The following is an 11496-nucleotide window of genomic DNA, read 5'->3' on the forward strand; positions in this document are numbered from 1 at the left end:
TCTATGAATCTTATTTGAGTTTCTTCTGATCTCTCTTATGCATGATTTCATATCCTTGTAATTCTCTTCGAGTTGTGGGTTTTGTTTGGCCAACTTGATCTATGATTCCTGCAATGGGAGAAGTGCTTGGTTTTGGGTTCATACCGTGCGGTCACCTCACCAAGTGATAGAAGGGGTAGCGAGGCACGCATCCTGTTGTTGCCATCAAGGGTAAAAAGATGGGGTTTTCATCATTGGTTTGAGTTTATCCCTCTACATCATGTCATCTTGCTTAAAGCGTTACTCTGTTCGTCATGAACTCAATACACTAGATGCATGTTCGATAGCGGTCGATGTGTGGAGTAATAGTAGTAGATGCAGAAAGTATCGGTCTACTTGTCTCGGACGTGATGCCTATATGTATGATCATTGCCTTACATATCGCCATGACTTTGCGCGGTTCTATCAATTGCTCGACAGTAATTTGTTCACCCACCGTATTATTTGCTATTTTGAGAGAAGCCTCTAGTGAACACTATGGCCCCCCGGTCTACTTCACACCATATTTTCAGCTTTACACTTTTACTTCGTTTTACTTTCCGCCTTCAGATCTCACTTTGCAATCAATCTTGAAGGGATTGATAACCCCTTTATAGCGTTGGGTGCAAGCTCTTTCGTGTTTGCGTAGGCACTGTGGACTTGACGCGATTCTCCTACTGGACTGATACCTTGGTTCTCAAACTGAGGGAAATACTTACTGCTCCTGTGCTGCATCGCCCTTTCCTCTTCAAGGGAAAAACCAACGCAAGCTCAAGAGACGACAAATGGATTTCTGTCGCCGTAGCAGAAGAATTTCTGGCGCCGTTGCCGGGGAGGATCAAGCCAAGAATAGTCTCCCGTCAACGTGCCAATTTCTGGCGCCGTTGCCGGGGAGGATCAAGTCAAGAATAGTCTCCCGTCAAGGTGCCAATTTCTGGCGCCGTTGCCGGGGAGGATCAAGTCAAGAACTCATCCAAGTAAGTGTCGCAAACTCATCTCTTGCATTCACTTTTTTGCCTCTCATTTTCCTCTCCCCCACTTCTGAAAAACAAAAATGTACAAAAATATTTGCCCTTTTCTCTCGCTTGCTTTCCGTTCGTTTGTGTGGGATAGTCTACCTATCCTCATGGCTAGACCCACCGCTTCGAACGATACTCCCGAGAACGAAGTTCTCAATTTCAAACAAAATGAGGAAGAAAACTTAAAGGACGCTTGGTATAGGATTTGCAATGCTCAGAGTAGATCTACTCGTAAGCAATCTACTACCGTCCTGCTTCGCAGTTTGTATGTGGGTATTTCTCCTTGGAATAGGTATATTCTTGACACCATCATAGGCGGAAATTTCTTGGGTAGACATACCGTTGATTCTTACGGAGATGTAATAAATTTGGTAGGCTCACCCCCACTCATGGTGAATGGAACTACCTTAACTCTGGAACATGTGATGCGTAGGCTGGACGTCATTGAAAATAAAGTTGCTATGATCGAACTCATTGAGAATTTGAATAAAAAGATCCACAATCAAATCACTCAGTATGGATCCAAGGTGGGAATGGTTTTGAAAAATTTAAAGGAGAAAGAACCCACAGTTAACGAAAAACTAGGTCATGATTCCGCTAGGATTGGCAAACTAGAGGATGTTATAACCAACTTGGGTTCCACTTTTGCCACTGTGCAGAATACTCCAAATTTTGCCCACAATAAGGCCACCAAGTATGTTTTGTTCCTATAAATAGTGGTGGATCATCTAGTAAGAAAGATGAAGACCTTAAGATGATGAGTGATCACGCTACTTATGGTTTGAGCACCAAAGACGACGATACGTGATTCTATCACCTTATGCCTAGCTAAGGGCGTTAAACAATAGCACTTGTTGGGAGGCAACCCAATGAATTTATCTTTTTCTTTCTATTTTTTTGCGTCCACACCATCATAATTCTGTCATGATTGTGTCTTTTGTGTTTCTTTTTGTGTTTGAGCCAAGCAAAACCTTTATGACAAATCTTGGTGATGGTTGTTTGATCCTGCTGGAAAAACACAGAAACTTTTTGGTCACGAGATTATTTTTCATTTTTATTCATAAAGATCTTTTGAGTTGATTCTTTTTGCTGCTGGTTTATATGCCTTTTTCCCAGGCAGTCGAAATGTTTCAGAATTTTTGAGGTACCATAAGTATACGAAGTACACAGATTTCTACGGACTGGTCTGTTTTTGACAAATTCTATTTTTGTTGAGTTGGTTGCTTGTCTTGATGAAACTATGGATAGTATCGGGGGGTTCTAGCCATCGAAAAGTGAGAATACCGAATCTAACACCAATATGAATGGAAATCAAGATTGCTACAGTACCAAAAGAGGTGGTAGTTTGTTTTCTTGTGCTAATGATATCACGAGTTTCTGTTTAAGTTTTGTGTTGTGAAGTTTTCAAGTTTTGGGTGATGTTCTCATGGACAAAGGGATAAAGAGTGGAAAGAGCTCAAGCTTGGGGATACCCAAGGCATCCCAAGCCAAATTCAAGGACACCAAAAAGCCTAAGCTTGGGGATGCCCCGGGAAGGCATCCCCTGTTTCGTCTTCAATCCATCGGTAACATTACTTGGAGCTATATTTTTATTCACCACATGATATGTGCTTTGCTTGGAGCATCTTGTATCGTAGGAGTCTTTTCTTTTTTTGTGTCACAATCATCCTTGCTGCACACTTTTTGATAGAGACATGCACTCATCGTGGATTTGCTAGAATGCTCATTGTGCTTCACTTATATCTTTTGAGCTAGATAATTTTTCTCTATGTGCTTCACTTAGATCTTTTATAGCACGGCGGTGAGTGACTTGGTAGTTGCTTTGTGCTATGAAAGTAATCCCAAAGGTGATAGGTACCCAAAGAGGATACAAATACCTCCATCTTCATGTGCATTGAGTAGAAAGAAAAGTTTGATTCCTCTCAATTAGTTTTGAGACGTGGATTTGGTAATATTAAGAGTTATGTTAGTAGGGTGTTGTGGATCTAGAAATACTTGTGTTGAAGTTAGTGATTGCTGCCTCTTGAGCTTGTGTTGGTTTTTCCCTTGAAGAGGAAAGGGTGATGCATCATAGGAGCAGTAAGTATTTCCCTTAGTTTGAGAACCAAGGTATCAATCCAGTAGGAGAATCGCGTCAAGTCCAGAGTACCTGCGCAAACACAAAAGAGCTTGCACCCAACGCTATAAAGGGGTTGTCAATCCCTTCAAGATTGATTGCAAAGTGAGATCTGAAGGCGGAAAGTGCAATGAAGTAAAAGAGTAAGGCTGAAAATATGGTGTGAAGTAGACCCGGGGGCCATAGTGTTCACTAGAGGCTTCTCTCAAAATAGCAAATAATACGGTGGGTGAACAAATTACTGTCGAGCAATTGATAGAACCGCGCAAAGTCATGATGATATTTAAGGCAATGATCATACATATAGGCATCACGTCCGAGATAAGTAGACCGATACTTTCTGCATCTACTACTATTACTCCACACATCGACCGCTATCCAGCATGCATCTAGTGTATTGAGTTCATGACGAACAGAGTAACGCTTTCAGCAAGATTACATGATGTAGAGGCATAAAATCAAACCAATGATGAAAACCCCATCTTTTTACCCTTGATGGCAACAACACGATGCGTGCCTCTCTACCCCTTCTGTCACTGTGTGAGGTCACCGCACGGTATGAACCCAAAACCAAGCACTTCTCCCATTGCAAGAATCATAGATCAAGTTGGCCAAACAAAACCCACAACTCGAAGAGAATTACAAGGATATGAAATCATGCATAAGAGAGATCAGAAGAAACTCAAATAAGATTCATAGATAATCTGATCATAAATCCACAATTCATCGGATCTCGACAAACACACCGCAAAGAATATTACATCGGATAGATCTCCATGAAGATCATGGAGAACTTTGTATTGCAGATCCAAGAGAGAGAAGAAGCCATCTAGCTACTAGCTATGGACCCGAAGGTCTATGGTGAACTACTCACGCATCATCGGAGAGGTCATGGTGTTGATGAAGAAGCCCTCCGTATCCGAATCCCTCCTCCGACAGGGCACCAGAACGTGCCCCAGATGGGATCTCGCGGAGATAGAAGCTTGCGGCGGCGGAAAAGTATTTTCGTGGATCACTCTCGCAGTTTTGGAATTTTTCTGGATTTATCGGCGGAAGAGGTAGGGCAGACGTGCCACACGGGCCCCACAAGCCTGCTAGGCGCGCCCCCTGGCCACGCCTAGGGGGCTTGTGGGGTCCCCTCCTGGCCCCTACCTTGGTTCTCAAGTCTGGCGCGTATCTTCTGTTCTGGAAAAAATCTTTTCAGAAGTTTTATTATGTTTGGACACTGTTTCAAATCCTCCTCTGAAAAGGGTCAAAACTTTGGAAAAAACAGGAACTGGCACTTGGAACTGAGTTAGTAAGTTAGTCCCAAAAAAGATATAAAAGGCATACAAAACATCCAAAGTTTGACAATATAATGGCATGGAACTATCAAAAATTATAGATATGTTGGAGACGTATCAAGCATCCCCAAGCTTAACTCCTGCTCGTCCTCAAGTAGGGAAGTGATAAAGACTGAATTTTTGATGTGGAATGCTACCTAGCATAGTTGTCCTTTGTAACTTCTTTCATGTGACATGAATGTTCAGATCCGTAAGATTCAAAACAATAGTTTTCTATTGACATGAAAACAATAATACTTCAAGCAAACTAGCAAGGTAATTATGAATTTTCGAAATAACAAGGCCAAAGAAAGTTATCCCTACAAAATCATATAGTCTGGCTATGCTCCATCATCCTCACACAACTAATTTAAATCATGCACAACCCCGGTATTGGCCAAGTAATTGTTTTCGCACTCTTACTTTCTCAAACCTTTTTCAACTATCACACAATACATGAGCGTGAGCAATGGATATAGCACTATAGGTGGAATAGAGTGTGGTGGTGGTTGTGAGACAAAAAGGAGGAGATGGTCACATTGACTCGGCATATGAAAGGGCTATGGAGATGCCCATTAATAGATATCAATGTGAATGAGTAGGGATTGCCATACAAAGGATGCACTAGAGCTATAAGTATGTGAAAGCTCAAAAGGAGAACTAGTGGGTGTGCATCCAACTTGCTTGCTCACGAAGACCTAGGGCAATTTTTAGGAAGCCCATCATTGGAACATACAAGCCAAGTTATAGAATAAACATTCCCACTAGTATATGGTGGTGACAAAACGAGAGGCTCTCAATCATGAAGAACATGGTGCTATTATGAAGCAAGTGTGGAAAAAGATAGTAGCATTGTCCCTTCTCTCTTTTTCTCTCTTTTTCTTATTTGGGCTCTTTGGCCTCTTTTTCTCTTTTTTTATGTGGGCAACTTTGGCCTTTTTTTATTTCCTCACATGGGACAATACACTAATAATGATGATCATCACACTTTTATTTACTCACAGCTCAAAGCTTAGAACGATGATGACTCTATAGGAAATGCCTCCGACAGTGTACCGGGATGTGCAATGATCTAGCTTGGCGTATGACGTTGAAACATCTTGCTAGCTATCTTACGATCGTGAAATGGAAATATGAGAGTGACGACACAAGTCATGAGACGGAATGGTGGGAGTTGCATGGCAATATATCTCGGAATGGCTATGAAAATGCCATAGTAGGTAGGTATGGTGGCTGTTTTGAGAAAGGCATATGGTGAGTTTGTGCACCGACGAAAATTGCGCGCTACTAGAGAGGCTAGCAATGGTGGAAGGTGAAAGTGCATCTATACCATGGACTCACATTAGTCATGAAGAGCTCACGTACTTGTTGCGAAATTTTTTATTAGTAATCAAAACAAAGTGCTAAACGCATACTCCTAGGGGAAGGGTTGGTAGGTATTAACCATCGCGCAATCCCGACCGCAACACAAAGGATGACAATCAATAGATTAATTATGCTCCGACTTCCTAACATAGCGGTTCACCATACGTGCATGTTACGGGAATCACTAACTTCAACACAAGTATTTCTAGATTCACAACACCCTACTAACATAACTCTTAATATTACCAAATCCACGTCTCAAAACTAACTGAGAGGAATCAAACTTTTCTTTCTACTCAATGCACATGAAGATGGAGGTTTTTGTATCCTTTTTGGGTACCTATCACCTTTGGGACTACTTTCATAGCACAAACCAACTACCAAGTCATGCACCGCCGTGCTCTAAAAGATCTAAGTGAAGCACATAGAGCAAAAATTATCCAGCTCAAAAGATATAAGTGAAGCATGATGAGCATCCTAGCAAATCCACGATGAGTGCATGTCTCTCTCAAAAGGTGTGCAACAAGGATGATTGTGACAAAAAAAAGAAAAGCCTCCTACGATACAAGACGCTCCAAGCAAAGCACATATCATGTGGTGAATAAAAATATAGCTCCAAGTAATGTTACCGATGGATTGAAGACGAAAGAGGGGATGCCTTCCCGGGGCATCCCCAAGCTTAGGATTTTTGGTGCCCTTGAATTTGGCTTGGGATGCCTTGGGCATCCGCAAGCTTGAGCTCTTTCCACTCTTTATCCCTTTGTCCATGAGAACATCACCCAAAACTTGAAAATTTCACAACACAAAACTTAAACAGAAACTCGTGATATCATTAGCACAAGAAAACAAACTACCACCTCTTTAGGTACTGTAGCAATCTTGATTTCTATTTATATTGGTGTTAGATTACTGTATTATCACTTTTCCATGGCTAGTACCCCCGATACTATCCATAGTTTCATCAAAACAAGCAACCAACTCAACAAAAATAGAATCTGTCAAAAACAGACCAGTCTGTAGCAATCTGTATACTTCGTATACTTCTGGTACCTCAAAAATTCTGAAAAGTTACGACTGCCTCGGAAAAATGCATATCAACCAGCAGCAAAAAGAATCAACTCAAAAGATCTTTCGGAATAAAATTAAAAATAATCTCGTGAGCGAATAGTTTCTGTCTTTTTCCAGCAGCATCAAACAACCATCACCAAGACTAGTCATAAAGGTTTTGCTTGGCTAAAACACAAAAAGAAACAAAAAAACACAATCATATCAGAATTATGATGGTGTGGACGCAAAAAAACAGAAAGCAAAAAGCAAAGACAAATTCATTGGGTTGCCTCCCAACAAGCGCTATTGTTTAACGCCCTTAGCTAGGAATTGATAATTCAATGATGCTCACACAAAAGACAAGAATTGAAGCACAACGAGAGCATCACAATGTTGGAATTATGCCCTAGAGGCAATGATAAATAAGTTATTATTATAATTCCTGTATCAATATAATCGTTTATTATCCATGCTATAATTGTGTTGAATGAAGACTTACATACATGTGTGGATACATAGACAAAACACTGTCCCTAGCAAGCCTCTAGTTGGCTAGCGAGTTGATCAAGGATAGTCAAAGTCTTCTAACTATGTACAAGGTGTTGTTTCCTGATAACTGGATCACATCATTAGGTGAATCATGTGATGGACTAGACCCAAACTAATAAATGTAGCATGTTGATCGTGTCATTTTGTTGCTACTGTTTTCTGCGTGTCAAGTATTTATTCCTATGACCATGAGATCATATAACTCACTGGTACCGGAGGAATGCCTTGTGTGTATCAAACCTCACAACATAGCTGGGTGACTATAAAGATGCTCTACACATATCTCCGAAGGTGCCCGTTGAGTTAGTATGGATCAAGACTGGGATTTGTCACTCCGTGTGACGAAGAGGTATCTCGGGGCCCACTCGGTAATACAACATCACACACAAGCCTTGCAAGCAATGTGACTTAGTGTAAGTCACGGGATCTTGTATTACGGAACGAGTAAAGAGACTTGCCTGTAAACGAGATTGAAATAGGTATGCGGATACTGACGATCGAATCTCGGGCAAGTAACATACCGAAGGACAAAGGAAATGACATACATGATTATATGAATCCTTGGCACTGAGGTTCAATCGATAAGATCCTTGTAGAATATGTAGGATCCAATATGGGCATCTAGGTCCCGCTATTGGATATTGACCGAGGAGTCCCTCGGGTCATGTCTACATAGTTCTCGAACCCGCAGGGTCTGCACACTTAAGGTTCGGCGATGTTTTATGCGTATTTGAGTTATATGGTTGGTTACCGAATGTTGTTCGGAGTCCCGGATGAGATCATGGACGTCATGAGGGTTTCCGGAATGGTTCGGAGACGAAGATTGATATATAGGATGACCTCATTTGATTATCGGAAAGTTTTCGGCATTACCGGGAATGTACCGGGAGTGACGAATGGGGTCCGGATGTTCACCGGGGGGGGGGGGGGGGGCAGCCCGCCCGGGGGAAGCCCATAGGCCTTAGGGGTGCCGCACCAGCCCTTAGTGGTCTAGTGGGCAAGCCCAAGAAGGCCTTTGCACAGGAGATAAAGAAAATCCAAGAGAAAAAAAGGGGAAGTGGGAAGGAAGGGAAGGACTCCACCTTCCAATCCTAGTTGGACTAGGATTGGAGGAGGATTCCTCCTCCCCCCCTTCGGCCGACCCCTTGGGGCGCCCTTGAGCCTCAAGGAAAGGTCCTCCCCCTCCCTCCTATATATACTGAGGTATTAGGGCTGATTTGAGACAACTTTGCCACGGCAGCCCGACCACATACCTCCACGGGTTTTCCTCTAAATCCTATTTCCGCGGAGCTCGGGCGGAGCCCTGCTGAGATAGATCACCACCAACCTCCGGAGGGCCGTCACGCTGCCGAAGAACTCACCTACCTCTCCATCTCTCTTGCTGGATCAAGAAGGCCGAGATCATCGTCGAGCTGTACGTGTGCTGAACGCGGAGGTGCCGTCCGTTCGACACTAGATCAGAGCGTATCGTGGGACGGATCGCGGGGTGGATCGAGGGACATGAGGACGTTCCACTACATCAACCGCGTTTCTTAACGCTTCCTGCTGTGCAATCTACAAGGGTATGTAGATCTAAATCCCCTCTCGTTGATGGACATCACCATGATAGGTCTTCGTGCGCGTAGGAAATTTTTTGTTTCCCATGTGACGTTCCGCAACAGTGGCATCATGAGCTAGGTTCATGCGTAGATGTCATCTCGAGTAGAACACAAAAGTTTTTGTGGGCGGTGATGTGCGATTTTCTGCCCTCCTTAGTCTTTTCTTGATTCCGCGGTATTGTTGGATCGAAGCGGCTCGGACCGACATTACTCGTACGCTTATGAGAGACTGGTTTCATCGCTACAAGCAACCCCGCTGCTGAAAGATGACTGGCGAGTGTCTGTTTCTCCAACTTTAATTGAATCAGATTTGATCGAGGAGGTCCATGGAGAGAGGTTAAATAGAAATTCATACATCTCCATTGTGGTGTTTGCGTAAGTAAGATGCGATCCTACTAGATACCCATGGTCACCACGTAAAACATGCAACAACAATTAGAGGACGTCTAACTTGTTTTTGCAGGGTATGCTTGTGATGTGATATGGCCGACGATGTGATGTGATATATTGGATGTATGAGATGATCATGTTGTAATAGTTAATATCGACTTGCACGTCGATGGTACGGCAACCGGCAGGAGCCATAGGGTAGTCTTCAAACTAATGTTTGTGCTTGCAGATGCGTTTACTATATTGCTAGGACGTAGCTTTAGTAGTAATAGCATGAGTAGCACGACAACCCCGATGGCGACACGTTGATGGAGATCATGGTGTGGCGCCGGTGATAAGAAGATCGTGCCGGTGCTTTGGTGATGGAGATCAAGAAGCACATGATGATGGCCATATCATGTCACTTATGAATTGCATGTGATGTTAATCCTTTTATGCACCTTATTTTGCTTAGAACGACGGTAGCATTATGAGGTGATCTCTCACTAAAATTTCAAGACGAAATTGTGTTCTCCCCGAATGTGCACCATTGCTACAGTTCGTCGTTTCGAGACACCACGTGATGATCGGGTGTGATAGACTCAACGTTCACATACAACGGGTGCAAAATAGTTGCACACGCGGAACACTCGGGTTAAGCTTGACGAGCCTAGCATGTGCAGACATGGCCTCGGAACACATGAGATCGAAAGGTCGATCATGAATAATATAGTTGATATGATTAGCATAGGGATGCTTACCACTGAAACTATCCTCAACTCACGTGATGATCGGACTTGAGCTAGTGGAACTGGCTCATGAACCACTCAAATGACAAGAGATATGTACTTTTTAAGTGGGAGTTTAGCAAGTAATTTGATTAGTTAAACTCTAATTATCTTGAACATAGTCTAAGTCCACTTTGAAAATATTTGTGTTGTAAATCAATGGCTCACGCGACAGTCACCCTGAATTTTAATACATTCCCAGAGAAAGCTAAGTTGAAAGATGATGGAAGCAACTTTGTAGACTGGGCTCGTAATCTTAAGTTGCTCCTGCAAGCTCGGAAGAAGGATTATGTCCTTAATGCTGCGCTAGGAGATGAACCACCCGCAGCGGCTGACCAAGATGCTAAGAATGCTTGGTTAGCACGCAAGGAGGACTACTCAGTAGTTCAATGTGCAGTCTTGTATGGCTTTGAGCCGGGACTTCAACGTCGCTTTTAGCATCATGGAGCATATGAGATATTCCAGGTGTTGAAGTTCATCTTTCAGAAGAACACCCGGATCGAGAGGTATGAGACCTCCGATAAATTCTATGCTTGCAAGATGGAGGAGAATTCGTCTGTCAGTGAACATGTGCTCAAAATGCCTGGGTACTCAAACCGTCTAGCTGAGCTACAGATTGAACTCTTGCAAGAGGCTATCACTGCCTGAATTCTTCAATCACTGCCACCAAGCTATAAGGGCTTTGTGTTGTACTATAAAATGCAAGGGATGAACAAGTCACCCGGCGAGTTATTCACGATGCTGAAAGTCGCAGAGTCAGAACTCCGTAAAGAGCATCAAGTGTTGATGGTGAATAAGACCACTAGTTTCAGGAGAAACGACAAAGGAAAGAAGGGTAATTCAAAGAAGAGCGGCAAGCCTGTTGCCAATCCGATGAAGAAACCCAAAGCTTGACCTAAGCCTAAAACGGAGTGCTATTATTGCAAGGGTATGGGTCACTGATACGTCTCCAACGTATCTATAATTTTTGATGGTTTCATGCTGTTATCTTGTCATCTTTGGATGTTTTATGTACCTTTTATATCTTTTTTTGGGACTAACTTATTAATTCAGTGCCAAGTGCCAGTTCCTGTTTTTTCTGTGTTTTTGGCTCTTTTCAGATCTGATTTTGGAACGGAGTCCAAACGGAATAAAATCCCCGAAATGATTTTTTCCCGAACGGAAGAAGATCAGTGGCTTGTGGGGCAAGCCAGGAGGGCTACACGGAGCCCACAAGCCCACACTCCGCCACCAGGGGGCGGCGGTGGGCAGGCTTGTGGCCTCCTTGGCGCCCTGATACGTCCATTTTGCATCATGCTTTCATGT

The sequence above is a fragment of the Hordeum vulgare genome, chromosome 5H (genome assembly GCF_904849725.1).
Source record: "Hordeum vulgare subsp. vulgare chromosome 5H, MorexV3_pseudomolecules_assembly, whole genome shotgun sequence".
Taxonomy (NCBI): domain Eukaryota; kingdom Viridiplantae; phylum Streptophyta; class Magnoliopsida; order Poales; family Poaceae; genus Hordeum; species Hordeum vulgare.